This window comes from Myotis daubentonii, chromosome Y, assembly GCF_963259705.1.
Source record: "Myotis daubentonii chromosome Y, mMyoDau2.1, whole genome shotgun sequence".
Taxonomy (NCBI): domain Eukaryota; kingdom Metazoa; phylum Chordata; class Mammalia; order Chiroptera; family Vespertilionidae; genus Myotis; species Myotis daubentonii.
The window spans coordinates 2,167,771-2,188,441 of NC_081862.1; the positions used below are offsets into that span (position 1 = coordinate 2,167,771).

The following is a 20,671-nucleotide window of genomic DNA, read 5'->3' on the forward strand; positions in this document are numbered from 1 at the left end:
TCACTGACACCGGGTGAGTCTGCTCCCATCTTCTCAGTGTGGGGGACTCTGGGAGCAGCGACACAACGCAGTAGAGGAGAGCACGTGCAGGACCCTCCTCTGTCCATTCCCCGCCTCCTTCACGCCTCGCTTTCCCCTGCTTGTCCAGGCCTCGCCCCCCCCCCTCAGAGCCTCGCCCAAACGTGGTGGCTTGGGAGACCCTGCAAGGACCGCGCTAGAATGGCCTCGTCGTGTTGTGTCAGGATCTTGCCAGCTGAGAGACACTCATACATTTTATTTTTATCTTATAGACACATTCCTTGGAAAAACATCAGCGGAGCTGAATGCTCTGCTCATCAAGGTGCCTTTCTTTAGGGGTATGCTGCTTTTTCACACCCTCCAAAGCTTTTCCTTCTTTGTACGTTTTTCTTGTTTATGTTTTGGTTAATTCTTACCAGAGGATATGTTTTTACTGACAGAGGGAGGGGGGGGAGGGAGGGAGGGGATAGAGAAGAAACAAAAACGCAAACATGAATATGCAAGAGACACATGCATCTTTGGCTCCCACAAGAGCCCAGACTGGGGCAGGCAATGAAGCCTGCATCCCAGGTATGTGCTCTGGACCAGGAATCCCACCAGCGACCCTTCCCTGGGCACCCGAAGGTCTAACCAGTGAACAACACTGGCCAGGCCTATTCCTTCTGCTTAGCAGATGAGAGCAAATGTCACTCTTTCTTCTGGCAGAAGGCGGCCAATCTATGATGATCACTCATCATTGATCTTTCTCTCTTCCTTTCTGAACTAGTAGAAATGTATATTTCTAAAAAAAACCACTGTGGCCCTGGCCAGTGTGCCTCAGTGGGGAGAGTGTCAACCTATGTATTGAAGGGCCCCTGGTTTGATTCCCGGTCAGGGCACATGCCCCGGTTGTGGGCTGGATCCGCAGTAGGGAGGGGGTGATACAGGAGGCAGCTGATCCATGATTCTCTCTCATCATTGATGTTTCCATCTCTATCCCTTTCCCTTCATCTCTGAAATCAATAAAACTATATTTAAAAAAAAAAACATACTGGGTTTCAACACAAAAGTTTAAATTGAAATTTTTTCGCGCTACTAACATGTTCCCATAATACCCTGCATCTGGAGGTGCCATCAACAATGACAGCCTCCCTGGTACTGATTGCATCAATAATGGCAGCCTACAGGGGAAGGACTGCCTCAGTAATGCCCGCCTCTAGGCTACATTGATCATTGCAGCCTCCAGAGTACTAGCTGCCTCAGTAATGCCCTACAGAAGCCGCTGAGTCTAGTGGTAATAACACGTTCTTGCGATACCCTTGCGCCTCGCTGTACGGACTGGCTGCTGCAATCATAGCGGCCGCCGGGTTACTGGCTCCCTCAGGAAAGGAGACCTGTCCTGTACTGGCTGCCTTGGTGACGGCGGCCGCCCCAGGACTGACTGCTCCAATCATGGCAGCCTCTAGGTTACGGACTGAATTACTGAACGCACAGCTTCCCCATGTCAGTGCAGCAGCCAAGGCCTCCCTCTGCAGGGCTGGGACAGGAAGGGGTGCAAAAGCCAGACCCGTGACTTCAGTCCATCCGGGGAAGGAATAATTGCACCCTGGACAGCCTCGATGATTTTGTAGGGTTTTCTGTAGGTTTTGTTTGTTTGTGATTTGTTGGGTAGACTTTTCCATCAAATTCACGGGACATTAGTTAACATTTCAGAACCACGGACAGAAGCATAAGGTGTTATTCTTTGAATGGCCACAAGAGGGACCCAGAGGATCGTTTTCGCAAAGGAATTGGCTGACAGCTTCCTTTAAGGCAGTGGTTCTCAACCTTCCTAATGCCGCGACCCTTTAGTACAGTTCCTATTGTTGTGCTGGCCCCCAACCATAAAATTATTTTCGTTGCTACTTCATCACTGTAATGTCGCTACTGTTATGAATCGTCATGTAAATGTGTGATATGCAGGATGTATTTTCATTGTGACAAACTGAACATAATTAAAGCATAGTGATTCATCACAAAAACAATATGTAATTATATATGTGTTTTTTCGATGGTCTTAAGCTACCCCTGTGAAAGGGTCGTTCGACCCCCAAAGGGGTCGCAACCCACAGGTTGAGAACCGCTGGTCTAGTGGGAATCCCTGTTTCCCAGAAGGCAACTCCCGGCCTACCGCCTGGTCCTCTCGCTAAGGAAGCGAACACACGCGCCTGGAAGACAGTCCGGGACCTAAATACCGTCGGGTGGAACACAGACTGGGTCAGGCGGCAGGAAGGATGTGTCACCCCAACACCTGCCCGGGCGGGGGGCTCCGGGCTCCTGGAGTCCCTCCGCGAAACCACAGGAATCCGAGCCCTGGACACCGCCCAGCCGTGTCTGGCTGAAAGCTTCTTGACGGACACTCGCAGGACCCTGGGTAGCCAATCACCACCAGGGGTTGAGGGCGGAAGGCGGGCTCTTTCGACAAGATTCTGCCATTGACTGGCAGGAAGGCTGCACCCTGCGCCCCGCCCTTTCCGCGTTTCTGACCGCCCATTGGCAGGCAGGGCCCTGTGACCGCATCACTGATTGGCGGCTGCCTCTGACGCTCTGGGTGCGGGAAGCTCCCCCTCCCGCCGCCTCAAAAGCCTGAGGGCGGAAGCGCGCGGCGGGCAGCGGGTGGGTTTGAGGGGACCTCGGCCAGGTGCGCAGCGCCGCAGGGAGACCCACAGTTAAACGGGTGCCTCGCGTGGGAACCCCTTTGCCGCCGGCCTTCAACCCCCAGCCGAAGACCCGGGGTGTCCTCCCGAGAGGCTCCCACTCTGTCAGTCTCCACGCACCCCAAGTCCGCTAACCCGGAGGACCCCCGGGCTCCGCGCCCAGAGGAACGCTCAATCCCCCAAAGCTCAGACCCAGCACACCCCGAGCCCGGGCTCCCTAACCACGGCACCCCAGAAAGACCAAATCCCCACCTCCGAGACCCGAAACCCTGAAGCCTGTCCTTGAGACCCGAAATCTCTGTGCAGGAGCCCAAATCCTCTCACCCGAGCTCCCCAAGTTTCCTGGCCAGAAAGACCCGGATTGTGTCCCGCGGGCCCATCTCCTCAGCCCGTGACGTCTCTGCCCCTTGAGGCGCCTCCTCCCGCGTGCATTGCTCAGGGATCGCGGGTGCCATTCCCGAACCCGGTTCCTCCCGGCACAGCACCCCCAATGTCAGGGCGCCTCCACCTCCACCCCCAGGGCCCTCAACCCCCCACCGCGCCCCTCAGTCCCCCCCCACCACGCCCCTCAGACTCCTGACCGCGCCCCTCACACCCCCCACCGCGCCCCTCACACCCCCCACCTCGCCCCTCAGTCCCCCCCCGACCCCGCCCCTCAGACTCCTGACCGCGCCCCTCAGTCGCCCCCTGAGACCGCCCCAGCCTCCCAGGGAAGGAGGCGCCCCCTGGTGGGTCTTAATGGCTGTGGCCCTGGCCACCTGGTCCCGGTCCCAGTCTGTACTGAGGCAGGAGCGGGTTCGTCAGCGCCTCCTCCTCACACAGGCACTGCGGCCTCCTGCTGGGACTGGGCTGGCGGCACCATAAACCCCGACAGGGACCCCCAGGAGCGGCCCGAGAGGAGGCGGGGAGAGCAGGGCACAGAACCAAGGTGAGGGGGTCCACGGGAGTGGAGGTGGGGACGGGGGTGGGGACGGGGTGGAGGCGGGGCGCCCCCCCTCGGGCCGGGGCGGACGGACGGTCTCTCCTCCAGCCCAGGGCCGCCTGCAGGGACGTGTCCATCTACTTCTCCCGGGAGGAGTGGGCCCACTACTTCTCCCGGGAGGAGTGGGCGCAGATGGGCGCCTGGGAGCGAGCCCGGCACCGGAACGTGAAGAGCAACTAGGAGGCGCTCCTCAGCATTGGTGACCGGGAGGGGGTGGCGGGGCCGCGGGGGGTTGGGGGGCTCCGTCCAGGGCCCCGGCTCCGCCCCGCTCGGCGCTGGCTCTGCTGTTCATCCCTCAGCTCTTCGCCCGCAGGACAGACTCTTTCTTTCTCTCCTTCCAGGTCTCAGGGCCCCTCGACCCGCCTTCATGAGTCGCCGCGGCAGAACAGCCAGGCACGGGGCGGAGGACTCCGAGGACTCGGATGAAGAGTGGACCCCGAGGCCGCGAGGTGCGGGCGGAGGGCGTGCAGGTGCCTGACCCCGACCAGGTGTTGGTCGGGCGGGCTCTCAGGAGTTACCGGGGAGGAGCAAGAGGCAGAGCAGTTACACACCAGGGGCTGTTCACATAAACCCCTTTTTATGAATCATTTATTTTACAGAGAGAGAGAGAGTGAGAGAGAGAGGAACCTCCATCGCTGCCTCCTGCCGGCCCCCCACCTCACGGTTCATAGGTCGAGGCTCAACCACTTAGCCACACTGGCCAGGGTCAGAGAACCTCTTTCAATGTGTAACAATAATTATATACAGATTTAGTGTTGACACTATCACAGAAGTTCCCCCATTTCTCGCCCTTTTCTCACCTTCACCCAGACCCACCCCCCAAATCTACAATAATAAAACCATAATATGCAAATCCAGGGAGGACCAGCTGAAGGACTGGCCAGATGACCAGGCTCTGACACCCACTGGCGTCAGGCCAGCCAAGGCCTGTAAAACACAATTGGTCCGGCCCCACCATCCCCCATGATGCCCTGCAGAGAAAGGCCCAGGCCACTAGCCACTAGCCACTGGGTGATCAATGGGGGCTCCCCGTCACCCCAAAGAGGGAGGCCCAGGCCACCAATGCACAGCTGGGGCTGCTGAACCAGTCCTCCATCTGAAGGCGATGGATCGCAGGGCTCCCAGACTGTCAGAGGCACAGAGGGCACAGGCCGGGGTGAGGAATCCCCCTCCCCCCCCCCCGGCCGCCATTCCCGGTACATAAATTTATAAATTTCCTGCAATGGTGCTCTAGTATATATATACTAGAGGCCCGGGGCACAAAAATTTGTGCATTGGGGGGGGGGGGGTCCCTCAGCCCGGCCTGTGCCCTCTCACAGTCTGGGACGCCTTGGGAGATAACGTCCTGCTGGCTTAGGCCTGCTCCCGGGTGGCAGAGGGCAGTCCCAATCCCTAGGTGCAGCCCCTGGTTGGGCTCAGAGCAGGGCTGATTGGGGAATTGGGGTGCCGCCCCCTGTCATGCACAGAGCAGGGCGATCGGGAGGTTGCGATGCCACCCTCAGTCACGCTCAGGGTAGGGCCGATTGGGGGGTTGGGGCACCGCCCCCTGTCACACTCAAGGCAGGGTCGATGGGAAGGTTGCGGCACCACCCCCTGTCACACACAGAGCAGGGCCAATCAGGGGTTGGGGCACTGCCCCCTGTCACTCACAGAGCAGGGCCTATCAGGGGGGTTGGGGCTCTGTACCCTGTTACGCACAGAGCAGGGCCAATCAGGGGGTTGGGGCGCTGCTCCCTGTCACTCCCAGAGCAGGGCCCATCAGGGGTTTGGGGTGCGGCCCTCTATCACCCACAGAGCAGGGCTGATCAGGGTGTTGGGGCGTCGCCACTCTGACACTCAGGGCAGGGCCGATGGGGAGGTTATGGCTCTACGCCGTCACACACAGAGCAGGGCCCATGTGGAGGCTGGGGGATTGTGGCCCCGGCCCCTGTCACACACAGAGCCGCAGGGCGATCAGTGGGTTTGGGCGCTGCCCCCGTCACACTGATCCCGGTGCCGGGAGGCATATTACCCTTTTACTATATAGGATAGAGGCCTGGTGCATGGGTGGGGCTGGCTGGTTTGCCCTGAAGGGTGTCCTGGATCAGGGTGGGGGTCCCCACTGGGGTGCCTGGCCAGTCTGGGTGAGGGGCTGAGGGCTGTTTTCAGGCTGGGGGTGACTGAAGCTCCCAACCACTCCTTTTTTTCTTTTCTTTTTTTTTTTTTATTCTGGGCCAGCTTTAGCTCTGAGGTTTGGCTCCAGCTCTTAGGCCTCCACTGGTGAAAGTAGGTTTCTGGCCTTTGCTTACAATGCTGTGATCCTGCTGGCTGAAGCCCAGGACTAAAGCAGGTTTCTGGGGTTTTGTTTAGCTTCTATATTTGTTACATAGTTGCTTACAGTTGCAGGTCAGAGGCCTGCAGCGGCAGGCAGGGAATTTTGGAGTCCTCTGTCACTGAAGCAAGCAAGCCTCATGTTAGTTTCAAGCTGCCTGGCTGCCGGCCGCCATCTTGGCTGGCAGTTAATTTGCAAATTGCCCTGATTAGCCAATGGGAAGGGTAGTGGTCGTATGCCAATTACCATGTTTCTCTTTTATTAGATAGGATATATATATATATATATATATATATATATATATATATATATATATAATTTTCTTAAGCTGTTCTCTCTCTGGGAGCACACACACCCCTCACCCTTTCCCCTCTACTCCCCCCCCACTAGGTGTGCATCTCCTAAACTAAGAGACCCAGGAGACTTGCACCAGGGAGTATGGGCAGTGGCAGGTCATTCAGGCTAACCCCCTGAACCTGGCTCCAAGGCCCCTTTGCTATGACTTTCCAATGAGCCAAAGCAGCCTGCCTAGGCTGAATTCTTTCCTTTAACCTTTCTAGAGCAACACAGCAGCCCAGCCTAGGCGCTCTCCTGCTGCTGCTTCTATCCTAAGTCCTTCCTTGTTTCACTGTCCCCAGCTTTAATAAACATTCTTTCAAAATAAAAATAAATAAATAGCCATTGCTTGGTGCCTCAGTTGGTTGGAGCATCCTCCCATACACCAAAAATTTTTGGGTTCCACCCCCAGTAGGGGTGTGTATGGGCTACAAGTGATCAATGTTTCTCTCTCATATCTATGTTTCCCTCTCTTTCTTTCTCTTCCTCTCTCTCTAAAATCAATAAACATATATTCTCACGTGAGGATTAAAAGATAATAGTAGAGGGCGATAAATGGTGATGGAAAAAAATAAGATAAAGCCTGGAAACCAAGATGGCGGCATAGGTTAACGCAGGAGATTGCTGCCTCGAACAACCAATTCAAGGGTACACCTAAAAGACAGAACGGACATCATCCAGGACCACAGGAAGGCTAGCTGAGTGGAAATTCTACAACTAGGAGGAAAGAGAATATCATACCCAGACTCAGAGGAGGCGCAGTGCTGAAGTGAAATACTCAGGTTCGGAGTGTGCGGTTGTTGTTTTCAATCGGGAGGGAGTTTCTGACTCTGAGCTCCAGATCCAGGCGAGTCTCTAGGGACCCAGATTCAAACAGGAGAAGCGGGACTGTCTGGCTTCGGTCGGAACTCGAAGGCAGCTTTCTCTCCGAGGTTTGCAGCAGTTGCTGGGAGTCTGTGAGGCAGAGCCCCTAGGGATGGAACTGAGAGCAGCCATAACTGCGCGCTGCAGCCCGCCCTGTAGATCCCCGGGGACCCGCCCCGCCCAAGCCCTGCGCAGAGCCATTTGCCGCATAGCCTCAGGCAAACGCTAGATTAGCACCGCCCTAGAGATCCAGCACAGAAGCTCTCCCACTGCAGACACAGCTGAGTCTCATAGCCAGTTAGCCTGGAGGTCAAATCACCCCCGGTATTGCCAACCGACAACAATCAAGGCTTAACTACAACAAGACTGCGCACAAAGACCACTAGGGGGTGCACCAAGAAAAGATAAAAAAATGCGGAGACAAAGAAACAGGATGCAAATGTCAGAAATGGAAGATATAGAGCTCAAAACCACACTTTTAAGGTCTCTCAAGAACTGTCTAGAAGCTGCCGATAAACTGAGTAAGGCCCTCGAAAAGACTGGTGAGACCGCTGATAAATGTAGTGAGATTCTCAAGAAATCTAATGAGATCGTCGATATTGTGATAAAGAACCAACTAGAAATTAAGCATACACTGACTGAAATAAAGAATATTGTACAGACACCCCACAGCAGACCAGAGGAGCGCAAGAATCAAGTCAAAGATTCGAAATGCGAAGAAGCAAAAAACACACAACTGGAAAAGCAAAATGAAAAAAGAATCTGAAAATATGAAGATAGTGTAAGGAGCCTCTGGGACAGCTTCAAGCGTACCAACATCAGAATTATAGGGGTGCCAGAAGATGAGAGAGAGCAAGATATTGAAAACCTATTTGAAGAAATAATGACAGAAAACTTCCCCCACCTGGTGAAAGAAATAGACTTACACATCCAGGAAGCGCAGAGAACCCAAACAAAAGGAATCCAAAGAGCGCCACACCAAGACACATCATAATTAAAATGCCAAGAGCAAAAGACAAAGAGAAAATCCTAAAAGCAGCAAGAGAAAGAAACTCAGTTACCTACAAGGGAATACCCATACGGCTGTCAGCTCATTTCTCAACAGAAACTTTGCAGGCCAGAAGGGAATGGCAAGAAATATTCAAAGTGATGAATACCAAGTACCTACAACCAAGATTACTTTATCCAGCAAAGCTATCATTCAGAACTGAAGGTCAGATAAAGAGCTTCACAGATAAGGAAAAGCTAAAGGAGTTCATCACCACCAAACCAGTATTATATGAAATGCTGAAAGGTATCCTTTAAGAAGAGGAAGAAGAAGAAAAAAGGTAAAGATACAAATTATGAACAACAAACATGCATCTATCAACAAGTGAATCTAAGAATCAAGTGAACAAATAATCTGGTGATCACAATAGAATCAGGGACATAGAAAGAGAAGGGACTGACTATTCTTGGGGGGAAAGGGGCGTAGGAGATGCGGGAAAAAACTGGACAAAAAACGTGCAACTATGGATGAGAACAGTGGGTGGGGAGTGAGGGCGGAGGGTGGGGTGGGAACTGGGAAGAGGGGAGTTATGGGGGAAAAAAAGAGGAATAAATGTACTAACCTAATTCACCTAGTACTTACAAACTGATAAGAAACAGATCAACAAAAAATAAGATAAAATAAAATAAAGAATAATAATATAATTATATAGATATAGAACATTAACAAACAAGTATACAAAAATATAAAAGTGAGTAAAAAATAACTAATTCAGAAGAGTTGTCATCACATAGAAGGAGGAAGGTCTGACGGGTGAGCAGTGCTCTAAGACCTGCATGGGGACATATGGGAAAATTATTACTCATGGTAGTTAGGGGGTTGGGTTGTGGGCCAGGGTAGGAAGTAGTTCACTGTTGTATCAGGTTCCATGTCAGCCATGGCATCATCTGCCAGGTTTCATGAAAGTCAGGTTGGTAGGGTCTGTAGTTCCATGGGTCTGAGGTTGGAACATAGCTGAAGTCACGACGTTATCTCTAACTTGCCCGAAACTCTGTTTCTGTGGTGACTAGACCTGAGTCTTTGTTCCTAAGACTGTGTGATGCTGATCAGAATCTAGTGATTAGGAAAGGTGGCACAGTCCACATGTGCAAAGGAGGAAGGATAAGAAAGAAAGGAGGCAAGGTGGTCCTGGTGCCATTGGACTGGACAAGGCCAGTGTGAAGACAGAAGGCAGAGAGGAGAAAGGGCCAGGTTGCAGAGTAGAGATTCTTTGCAGTTACGTGACTGTCATTATATGTGTGTCATGAAAGGCCAATTTTTTTTTTTTTTGCTGTTTAGGGCAATTTTATTTTTTAAATCCTCACCCAAGGATATTCATTGAATTTAGAGGGAGGAAAGGAGAGAGACAGAAAGGGAGACAGAAACATCAATGTGAGAGAGGAACATTTATCCGTTGCCTCCCGTGTACACCCCAATACAGATCAAACCTGAAACCTTGTGGTGTAAGAGACAATACTCCAACCAACTGAGCCACCCAGCCACGGCTAGGCCAATTTAAATATATATATATATATATATATATATATATATATATATTGAACAGAGGATGAAGTACAGATGGGGTTTTGTCTATTTTTAAACATTTTAAGAAAATTAGCTGATGCTCCTAATAAAAGCATAAGCCTAATGAAACATCAAAAAACATTTCCAATCATCCTTGGTCTGTCCTTAGATCACTCTCTGATTCAGAATTCTGAAAAAATAAGAATCCCCAGATTTTGAAATAATTACCAACCAAAAATGATTTCTGACCCGGCAGGCGTGGCTCAGAGATTGAGCAACGACCTATGAACCACGAAGTCGCAGTTCGATTCCCAGTCAGGGGACATGCCCAGGTTGTGCGCTCGATCCCTGCTGTGGGGTGTTCAGGAGACAGCTAATCCATGATTCTCTATCATCATTGATGTTTCTCTCTCTCTCCCTCGCCCTCTCCCTTCCTCTCTGAACTTATATGTATTATTGATTTCTCACCATCTTTTAGCTAAACCTTCTTGGGTGGCCTTCAGAATGGAACAGAATAAACATCAGAAGGTGAGTATTCCCCAAATCCTGTTGAAAAGAAATTCTTCCTCCTGGATGCAAATGCAGGGAAGAGGAGAAAAAATCAGAGTGCAGCCTAGAAACTGCCACCTTTCTTTCCTGACCTCTTCAACAAAATGCCCAATATCATCTCAGTCGTTAATAACATCAGCTACAATAGGAGCTGCCACGGGTTTTATCTTCACAATGCTTCAGACTCTAAGAATTCTACGTGAATAAACTCACTTAAACCTTACCACAACCCTATGAGGTAGGTACTATAACTATCACCGTTTCTGATGAGGAAACTGAGGTTTCAGACATATACAAGTGTTTGATTATATGTCTGAGATCACAGTATTGGTGGGCATGCACTCTAATCCATAGCTTCATCTCTAAACCACTTACAAGCTCATTAAAATTTCCATACTTTTATGCAGTTTCCACTGTCTTATCCATACATGATTACATCTTTCACTGACTGATGATTCCAAACACTATGCTGCCGTGAGAGATGCACTAAGACTTCCGACTCGCGGAAGCTTACTGACATATAGGCAGTTTGCACGGTGCATGGTCCCCCATGAAGAAGGACATAGGAACCACAGCATCAGAGCCTCCTGGTCAAATAAAAGAAAGCATCTCTCAACTCTGGGGAGCTTCAGGTTTGACAATTGAGAAACAATAAATAAAGTGACTTAAGAACTTCATAGAGATGACACACTATTCAATAGAAGCTCATCCATCTGGAACTGGTTTTGAATGCTCATTCCAGTAAGAAGCATGGCTTCTTTCTCTGAGCTCTAATTAGGCCAGTGTCATCTTGTTTGAATCATTTGCTCCGCCTGCCTACGTCTGCATTGTGAGCTCTTTGGTTCACAGCAGATTTTTCTCTTCCAGAAGTCCCAGGCCCAGCTCAGGGTCCCTGAGGGCCCCTGAATGTTGGCTGAAAGAGTGCTTTAAAATTTACAAATTAAACTAGAATAGGGTCAAAAAATAATGAAGATAATTTACATGTGATTTCAAATACAGAGACGACTGAGAGGTACATTGATAGCAGGACTGTAATTTGACATTCACACTGTATCAAAGAGCTCACAGAACACTTTGGTGAACACCGTTATATGTCATGTTCATTATAACATTAAGAATTAGCATGTTATAGGTCAGGAAAAATGAAGAGAACTAGCTAGTAGCACAACCTTATTCAAACAGAATTGGTGGGATCCAACTACTCTAATTACAAATATTCTTTCCGTGATATAGTAATTTGCACATCCTATATAATATGCTAAGTGTCCAGTCGCCCGTTCAACCAATCAAAGCATAATATGATGATGACATGCTAATGCCACTAACTGCTCGCTATGATGTGCACTGACCACCAAGGGGCAGACAGTCAACCGGTAGACCAGTTGCTATGACGTGCACTGATCACCAGGAGGAAGACGCTCTGACCTATAGGTTAGCTTGCTGCTGGGGTCCAGCTGATCAGGACTGAGCGAGATGGCCGGACACACCCTGGAGTCCTCCTGCGGTTCCTCCCCAGCTGGCCAACCTCCCGCGTCCCTCCCCAGCCCCGATCGTGCCCCAGTGGGGTCCCTCAGCCTAGCCTGTGCCCTCTCGCAATCCAGGACCTCTCGGGGAATGTCGGAGCGCCAGTTTTGGCCTGATCCCACAGGCCAGGATGAGGGACCCCGCTGGTGCATGAATTCGTGCACTGGGTCTCTAGTTTTAGCATAATTTTCCTTATTTTCATGATAGGTTTCTGCCAGCCATTTCTTTTTAAAAATATATGTTTTTATTGATTTTAGAGAGAAAGAGGAAGGGAGAGGGAGAGAAGCATCAGTGAGAGAGAAAAACATGGATCGGTTGCCTCCTACACAGACCCCCACCTGGGATCTAACCCATAACCAGGACATGTACCATGACCGGGAATGGAACCGGCAACCCTTCAGTTCAACCAACTGAGCTACACCAGCCAGGGCTCTGCCAACTATTTTTCTTTCTTTCTTTTTTATTCTTAATCCTCACCCAAGGATATTTTCTCATTGATTTTTAGGGAGAATAGAAGAGAGAGGGAGAGACAGAGAGAAATATCAATGTGAGAGACACATTGATTGGTTGCCTCCTGCATAAGTCCAGACCAGGGCATGGGCCAGGGAGGAGGATCCTGCAACCAAGTCACTGGCCCTTGATCGGAATAGAACTAAGGACCCTTCAATCCGCAGGCTGACACTCTATCAACTGAGCTACACTGGTTAGGGCCCAACTATGACTTATTTTCTTACCAGTATCTTTCACTCTCACTGTTCTATAAAAAAAAAAGATCCTTAAGGCACGGGTTCTAGTCTTCAATTCACAACCCACATTGGCCATTTCTTTTTCCTCTAATATTCATACTTCCCAGGTATTTCAGAGTTGTTGAAGTGTTCATTGAAGTCATGTATGTGAAAATATATCATAAACCCTACATAATTAAATAAATGCATGTTACCTTTTAATATGGGACTTCCACATTGAAGGCAAAGTCCAGGACGTCATTAAGTAATGAGTCTATTTTGAAGGAATTGTCAGGAACAGCAAATTTGTTGACCACCAGTGGCTCAGAGCAGACTCAGAAACCAGTGCCCCCTCCTGGAGAAGCAAGTCCCTCTGGACAGCACCCTAGATCGAAATTGGGTAAGTTACATAATTTGGAGATTTCAGTTTCACTAATTCTTCTAGAAAGGCTAATCAGTATAGCCTAGGTATGTGGGGTGGACTTTGCATAGGCCTGGATTTGAAACTGGAGTGAGCGCTGAAGCTTTGAGCTAATCTTACCAACTCTCTGAGCTCCTGAATGCTAATGTGTAAAGTGAACATAAGGAAACATGGGCCACATAAAGTTTGATAGCATTAAATTAAACCTTAAACAATTGACACATGCAAGTTGTCCAATAAATCCATCTGTGATAATAGCAACCATATTCTCTTGGTGTTGTGTGCCCAGGTCTTTACTCAGTGCCTAACGCATAATGTTCCCTCAATACATACTTTATGAATGACCAAAGCTTGGGAGGTTGAACCTCAGAATGGGATCATCTAGAAACTAAAATTGAATCAGCCACCAATAGTCAGTGTGGAGTGCTAGTCTTTTAGTTAATGGAGGAAAATACCACATACTATAATAGAACAGGCGATCATTTGATGGTAGGACATTGTGTGTTTTCTCATAAGATAGGGACTAATGTTCCCCACCTCATCCCCTCAGTCACCTGCCCTTCTCCCATGTAGACCTCAGGAGAAAGGAGATCGAAGTGAAGATGTATAGCCTACGAGAGAGGAAGTGTTGTGTCTACCAAGAGGTCAGCGAGCCCCAGGACGATGACTACCTATGTAAGCTCACCCTCACCAAGGAGCATGTTATGTCTTGATGCAAGAATTTCACTTGGTCTTTGGGTGCCCAAATCATTCCCTTCCTCTCGTGACCGGGAGTACAGGATTGAGGCTCACTGATGTGAGCTCTTTCCGAAGCTCTTCATGTCCAGGAACATGCACTGCATCCTCCCTCTTCCCTGTTGCTCTTGCCTCCAGATTGTGAGAAGTGTCAGAACTTCTTCATTGACAGCTGTGCTGTGCATGGGCCTCCTACGTTTGTAAAAGACAGTGCCGCGGACAAGGGGCATGCCAACCGCTCAGCCCTCACTCTGCCCCCTGGGTTGAGAATCGGACCATCAGGCATCCCTGAGGCTGGGCTTGGAGTGTGGAATGAGGAATGTGATCTGCCCGAGGGCCTGCACTTTGGCCCTTATGAGGGTCAGATCACAGAAGATGAAGCCACAGCCAACAACGGCTACTCCTGGCTGGTGAGAACTTTACCTCTTCCCTGTCCTCTGGCTTCCCCGTCCCTCCTGTGGCTTGGGGGGCCCCCACCTTCTACATGCTAGGACATGGATGGGGACCATATGGTTAGTTAGCTCTGTGTACTGGGTGGACTTTGCATGAACATGGAGCTCCTCTCTAAGGATCAGAGGGTAAATGGGAGCAAAGTGGTACAGACTCCTCCCTTGGGGGCTCCTGCTTAGTGGACAAATCAATTCCGACGTGTAGATAATGAGTAAGAAAAATATCCTGTGATCACCATTGGCAGTTGAATCACCATGCAGGCTGAAAGAGATTTGATGACAGTAGAATAAAGTAATTCTTCTATTATATACACACAACCACACACACACACACACACACACACACACACACACACACACACACACACACACGGCCTTTAACTTCTTTTCCTGAAATGCAGATCACCAAAGGGAGAAACTGCTATGAGTATGTGGATGGAAAGGATACATCTCAGGCCAACTGGATGAGGTAAGGTCACTAGGCTTCTGGGTGCCAGAGAGGATACTCATGCCTCACAACCCACATGTCTGTCCTTCCCATCATGCCTCCCTAATGGTCTCCCTCAGTTCTCTGTTCCCCTTTTTTCTCCATACAGTGATCTTTAACATCTAGAGACATTTAGGAAAAAAGGAGGTAAAAGTATAGCATATGTCCTCAAAATAGAAGTCTCTGGTTTGGGCACTGACTGGGAAAACCTTGAGGACCCTGTATTACTCTGTGATTTATCTAATGGACATTAGTTAAACACCTACTATGTTCCAGTTTAGAGGAAGGAATCCATTACTTACACAGATTACACAATCCATGACCCTAGGGAGGACTTACTGCAGACGGACATGAAACATTTTATTTCATAAACATTTAACTCTAATTTTCCTATTTTTCAAGAAGTGCCCAGTGCCCAGATAGCCTTGAACTAAGGATAGTCTAAACCTGTGAGGGCAGCACATCATCCCAGACTCAGTTCTAACTACAACTGGGTGTTGGAGCCTGCAGAGTAATAGTGCTCATGGCCCTTTCCTGAGGGGCTCTCTTGTGTCAGGGGAGACAGATTATGAATAAACTACTATTGTTCTGTGTTATTTTTCTAAGACAGAGAGACCTCCACGTTTCTGTGGGAACCTGGGGGAGGCAACTGAATGATGCCTTCAATAAAGTGTGGGGAGACTCGACAAAGGCCTCTGAAGAGAAGGTAGACTTGGACTGAGTGTTGAATGATGTGAGTCCTAGATCAAGCCCCGAGTTCTGTGGTGTAACACCGAACCTGACTTACAGCTTAGAGAAGCTAGAGGTCACCAGGTTTGATGGGGAAGTCTGCAATGAGGCTTTGGAAATGGCATTAGGCAGGATGAGCACTGTGAGCAGGACTTAGAGACAGGAATTCACATGACATTGTGACAGAGGCTTGGACATTGAACAGAAGTTTCCCCAGGAGCATGGGTGTGGGTGCCATCAGTGCTGAGGGCCTTAAGCTTCAGTGAGGAGCTGGGCACGAATATGACAGGTAGTGGAAACTCATCGCCTGTGCTTTTCTTTCCTTTCATCTGCCTCAACGCCAGGTATGTGAACTGCGCCCGGGATGACCAAGAACAGAACCTGGTGGCCTTTCAATATCACAGGCAGATTTTCTACCGAACCTGCCGGGTCGTGAGGAAGGGCTGTGAGCTGCTGGTCTGGTATGGAGAAGAGTATGGCCAAAAGCTGGGCATCAAGAGGGGCAGCAAGTGGAAGACAGAGCTTGTGGCCGGGAGAGGTGGGCACCACTCTTCTTCAACATGGAAAGAAAGAATTCTTAGAAGTTTTCATGCTCCAACTCTCAAGTAGAGTAAACTCCACTCTAGAGTCAGCAAAGCTTCAAATCAGATGCTGCAGAAATTGATGGCTCATCACATAGGTTTTTGATTCTTAGGAACAATTTTAATATTTTTATTTTTGTTCTAATTTTTAAAAATATGCTTTTATTGGTTTTAGAGACAGAGATGAAGGGAGAGGGAGAGAAATATTAATCTGCTGCCTCCTTCATTATCCCTACTGGGGATCAAGTCCACCACCCAGACATGTGCCCTGACCAGGAATCAAACTGGCTACCTCTGGGTGAATGGGACAATGCTCAACGAACTGAGCCACACTGGCCAGGGGCTATATTTGTTCCATTTTAAAAAATTCTTCATGCACAAAATACACAGCATCATATAGTGCTGAAAGGGTTAGAGGCAAAAAAAAAAAAAAAAAAAAAAAAAGGTTTCAGGCACTTAGCCAGCTCTCTTATCAAGGTGGTTGTTTGTGGGTTGCTGTTTTGTTTGTTTTTTTTTAACACTTTAGCTGTTTCTTCTTCATTTACTGCATATTTCTAAATGAAATGTGTGTGTTATCATGCATTCATTCATTATTTTGTGACTTGCCATGTGAATTCCTACGCGGTGCCACCCAGAGTTCTGGGAGCTGGAAATACAGATCAACAGGATGATCAGAATCACTGCTCCTGAGCAGGTGGCTGGTGAAGGAGGGAAGCCCTGGCAGACATATGTGCATGTGCTTAATATTACACAGTGGTTAGCACTTTGGAGAAAACGGGCCCAGGACAAGTGCCTAGGGATCACTGTGAGGGGAAGGTGGGTGTGTCGGATTGCAAAGGTCAAGGGAAGGCTTTCTCAGGAGACAACAGTTACAACAGTTGTGTCACAAGGTCCCAGGCAGAAGGAGTGGCTGGTGCAGGGAAGGAAAGAGGTGGGGTGTAGAGCTGGCTGAGGGCTACTCCCGTCTCAGTCTCGGTACAGAGGGTAAGAACAGAGGTTGGACAGATGCCTAGCAGCCTGGAAATACAGTGCCTATGATCCAAGCTGAGATACTGGGGACTTTCTTGAGTGAGACGGGACAATTGAGCAGTTTTCAGCTGCAGAGTGGCATGTTCTAAAACTATGCTTTGTTAAATTTCTTGGAAAATAAACTTCAGTGGGGAATCCCCTCCGAGATTATTTCAACTCCAAGTGAGAGAGGAAGGCAGACTGGCTGGAGAGGGACGGGAGTCAGGAGTGTAAGAAGCAGGTTGGGGAAATATTTTTGTTGTTGTTGTTAATCCTCACCCAAGGATATTTTTCCACTGATTATTTTTTGAGAGAGAGTAGAAGGGGGAGAGACAGAGAGAGAAACATCAATAGCTTGTCTCCCACGGGCACCCCAACCAGGGCTGGGGATTGAGCTTGCAACCAAGGGACGTGCCCTTGACTAGAATCTAACCCAGGAGCCTGGAGTCCCCAAGGTGACGCTCTATCACTGAGCCAAACTGGCTAGGGCATGGTTGGGGAGATATTTTGAAACAGGACTTTGTAGTGTATTTGAAATAGGCTAACACTGAAAGAAATCAAGTAGGAATACTGTGTGAGGAAAGACATATTTCCATTTTAAGATTTGTGGAAAACTGAGAGAAGCAATTGCTAGTTGGGGCGTATTGTTCCTCTATTTTTAAATATTTTTATTGATTTGAGAGAGAGAGGAAGGGAAATGAAGAGAGAGATAGAAATATCAACATGGATCAGCTGCCTCCTGCTGGGATAGAGCACAAAACCTGGGCATGTGCCCTGACCAGGAATCAAACTGGTGACGACCTGGTTCATGGGTTGGTGCTCAACCAGTGAGATACCTGGCCAGGCCTGTGGTTTTTCTCTTTAACATGACTTAGAAGATACATGTATATGGAAATGTCACGATAGTCAAACCCATATAAGGAGTCAAATGGCTTCTGATGGTCCTTGATCTGTAAGACCTTTTTTCTTTTCAATCCTCACCCAAGGATATTTTTCCATTGATTTTTATAGAGAGTGAAAGACAGAGGGAAAGACAGAGAGAAATATCAATGTGAGAGGAACACATCGATTTGTTGCCTCCTGCACAATCCCTGACCAGGTCCTGGGCCGGGTAGAAGCCTGCAACCAAGGCACATGCCCTTGATGGGAATCAAACCCACGACCTTTCTGTCCACAGGCTGAGGCTCTATCCACTGTTCCACACTGACCAGGGCTGTAGAAAAGACTTTGATATTGGGTCTCTGGATTTCTGAAGAAGAGTAGTGCAGACAAAGAAAAAGAAAAGTAGACTGTGAAGGAACACTTTGTGGGAGGCAGAGCTTGCACTGTCAACACAGAATGATTCTGGAGACAGGTCTTACCAGGAGACAGAGCGTAAGGCACAGGCAGCCTTGCCCACACATGCCCTGACCAAAACTTTCTCTTTCAGCAGAACCAAAGCCAGAGATCCACACATGTCCCTCCTGCTCTGTGGCCTTCTCCAGTCAGACATTCCTCAGCCAACATGTGAAACGCAATCACCCCTCTGAGATTCTGCCAGCAGCACCTGCAGGAAAACACCTCCAGTCAGAGGAACCCGGCCCAGAGCGTCAAAATCAACAGCAGCAGCAACATCCTGGTCCACATGGGTGGAATGACAAAGCTGAAGGTCAAGAGGTCAAAGGAACTTCCAAACCTTTGCTTAAAAGGATCAGGCACAGAGGAACTTCAAGGGACTCTTTCAAGCCTCCCAACAGACAAATAGGGAGCTCCAGTGAGCGTGAGAGAATAATGGAGGAAGAGCCCAGCACAGGCCAGGACGTGAATCCAAAGAACACAGGCAAATTATCTGTGGGAGTAAGAATGTCAAAAATTGTAACAATCAATCATGGAGGGTGTGGGCAAGGCTTCAATGATAAGTCACATATCGACACACACCAGAGGACACACTCAGGGGAGAAGCCATATGTGTGCAGGGAGTGTGGGAAAGGCTTTACACGGAAGTCACATCTCATCAGACACCAGAGGACACACTCAGGGGAGAAGCCATATGTGTGCAGCGAGTGTGGGAAAGGCTTTACACGGAAGTCACATCTCATCAGACACCAGAGGACACACTCAGGGGAGAAGCCATATGTGTGCAGGGAGTGTGGGTGAGGATTTACACAGAAGTCATCTCTCATCACACACCAGAGGACACACTCAGGGGAGAAGCCCTATGTGTGTAGGGAGTGTGGGCGAGGCTTTAAAGATAAGTCAAGTCTCATCAAACACCAGAGGACACACTCAGGGGAGAAGCCATATGTGTGCAGGGAGTGTGGCAGAGGCTTTAGAGATAAGTCAGGTCTCATCAAGCACCAGAGAACACACTCAGGGGAGAAGCCCTATGTTTGCAGGGAGTGTGGGAGAGGCTTTAGAGATAAGTCAGGTCTCATCAAACACCAGAGAACACACTCAGGGGAGAAGCCCAATGTTTGCAGGGAGTGTGGGCGAGGCTTTACAGATAATTCAAGTCTCATCAAACACCAGAGGACACACTCAGGAGATAAGCCCTATGTGTGCAGGGAGTGTGGGAGAGGCTTTAGAGATAAGTCAGGTATCATCAAATACCAGAGAACACACTCAGGGGAGAAGCCCTATGTGTGTAGGGAGTGTGGGAGAGGCTTTAGAGATAAGTCAGGTCTCATCAAACACCAGAGAACACACTCAGGGGAGAAGCCCTATGTGTGTAGGGAGTGTGGGCGAGGCTTTACACAGAAGTCATCTCTCATCAAACACCAGAGGACACACTCGGGGGAGAAGCCCTATGTGTGCAGGGAGTGTGGGAGAGGCTTTAGAGATAAGTCAGTTCTCATCAAACACCAGAGAACACACTCAGGGGAGAAGCCCTATGTGTGTAGGGAGTGTGGGCGAGGCTTTACACAGAAGTCATCTCTCATCAAACACCAGAGGACACACTCGGGGGAGAAGCCCTATGTGTGCAGGGAGCGTGGGAGAGGCTTTAGAGATAAGTCATGTCTCATCAAACACCAGAGGACACACTCAGGGGAGAAGCCCTATGTGTGCAGGGAGTGTGGGAGAGGCTTTAGAGATAAGTCAGGTCTCATCAAACACCAGAGAACACACTCAGGGGAGAAACCCTATGTGTGTAGGGAGTGTGGGAGAGGCTTTAGAGATAAGTCAGTTCTCATCAAACACCAGAGAACACACTCAGGGGAGAAGCCCTATGTTTGCAGGGAGTGTGGGCGAGGCTTTACACAGAAGTCCAATCTCATGAGACACCAGACAACACACTCAGGGGAGAAGCCCGGTGTTTGCAGGGAGGATGCATCATGAGCCCTAAATTGCACCTCAGCAGCTACAGGGCAAGTGTAGGCACCGCATACCTCATACCCCAGCTCTGAGGGGGCTTTAGAGGAAGCCTGCTGGCCCCTTTCCCTCCCCAAGAGTGTAATTAGTACAGAAGTAACTGGTCAAACAAATCCTCCGCTTTCAAAAGGAGAGGCAATAGACAAACAGTTCCGTAAGTGCTATGGGGATGTCAACACGAATGTCCCTCATGGTGCTTTTGGCCTCGTTTTAATAAAGTTTGTGTCCAGACAAACCTGAAGCCTACGTGCCTCATCCCCCTCATCACTGAAAGCAGAGTTCCAGGAGGGCCTCAAAGAACCCTCAGCCACAGACCTGAACCCGGGAAGGCGGAATCTGGCGTCAGTCCAGTGAGTTCCCCGTCAGGGAGAGGGATTG

General features: G+C 49.4%; 2 pseudogenes; both read left to right on the top strand.

Moving 5' to 3' along the window:
• The window catches only part of LOC132225611 (histone-lysine N-methyltransferase PRDM7-like), a 30,178-nt pseudogene extending 26,323 nt beyond the window's left edge, over positions 1–3,855 (top strand).
• Positions 3,787–19,972, top strand: LOC132225528 (histone-lysine N-methyltransferase PRDM9-like; annotated as a pseudogene).
• Positions 19,973–20,671: the final 699 nt, after the last annotated feature.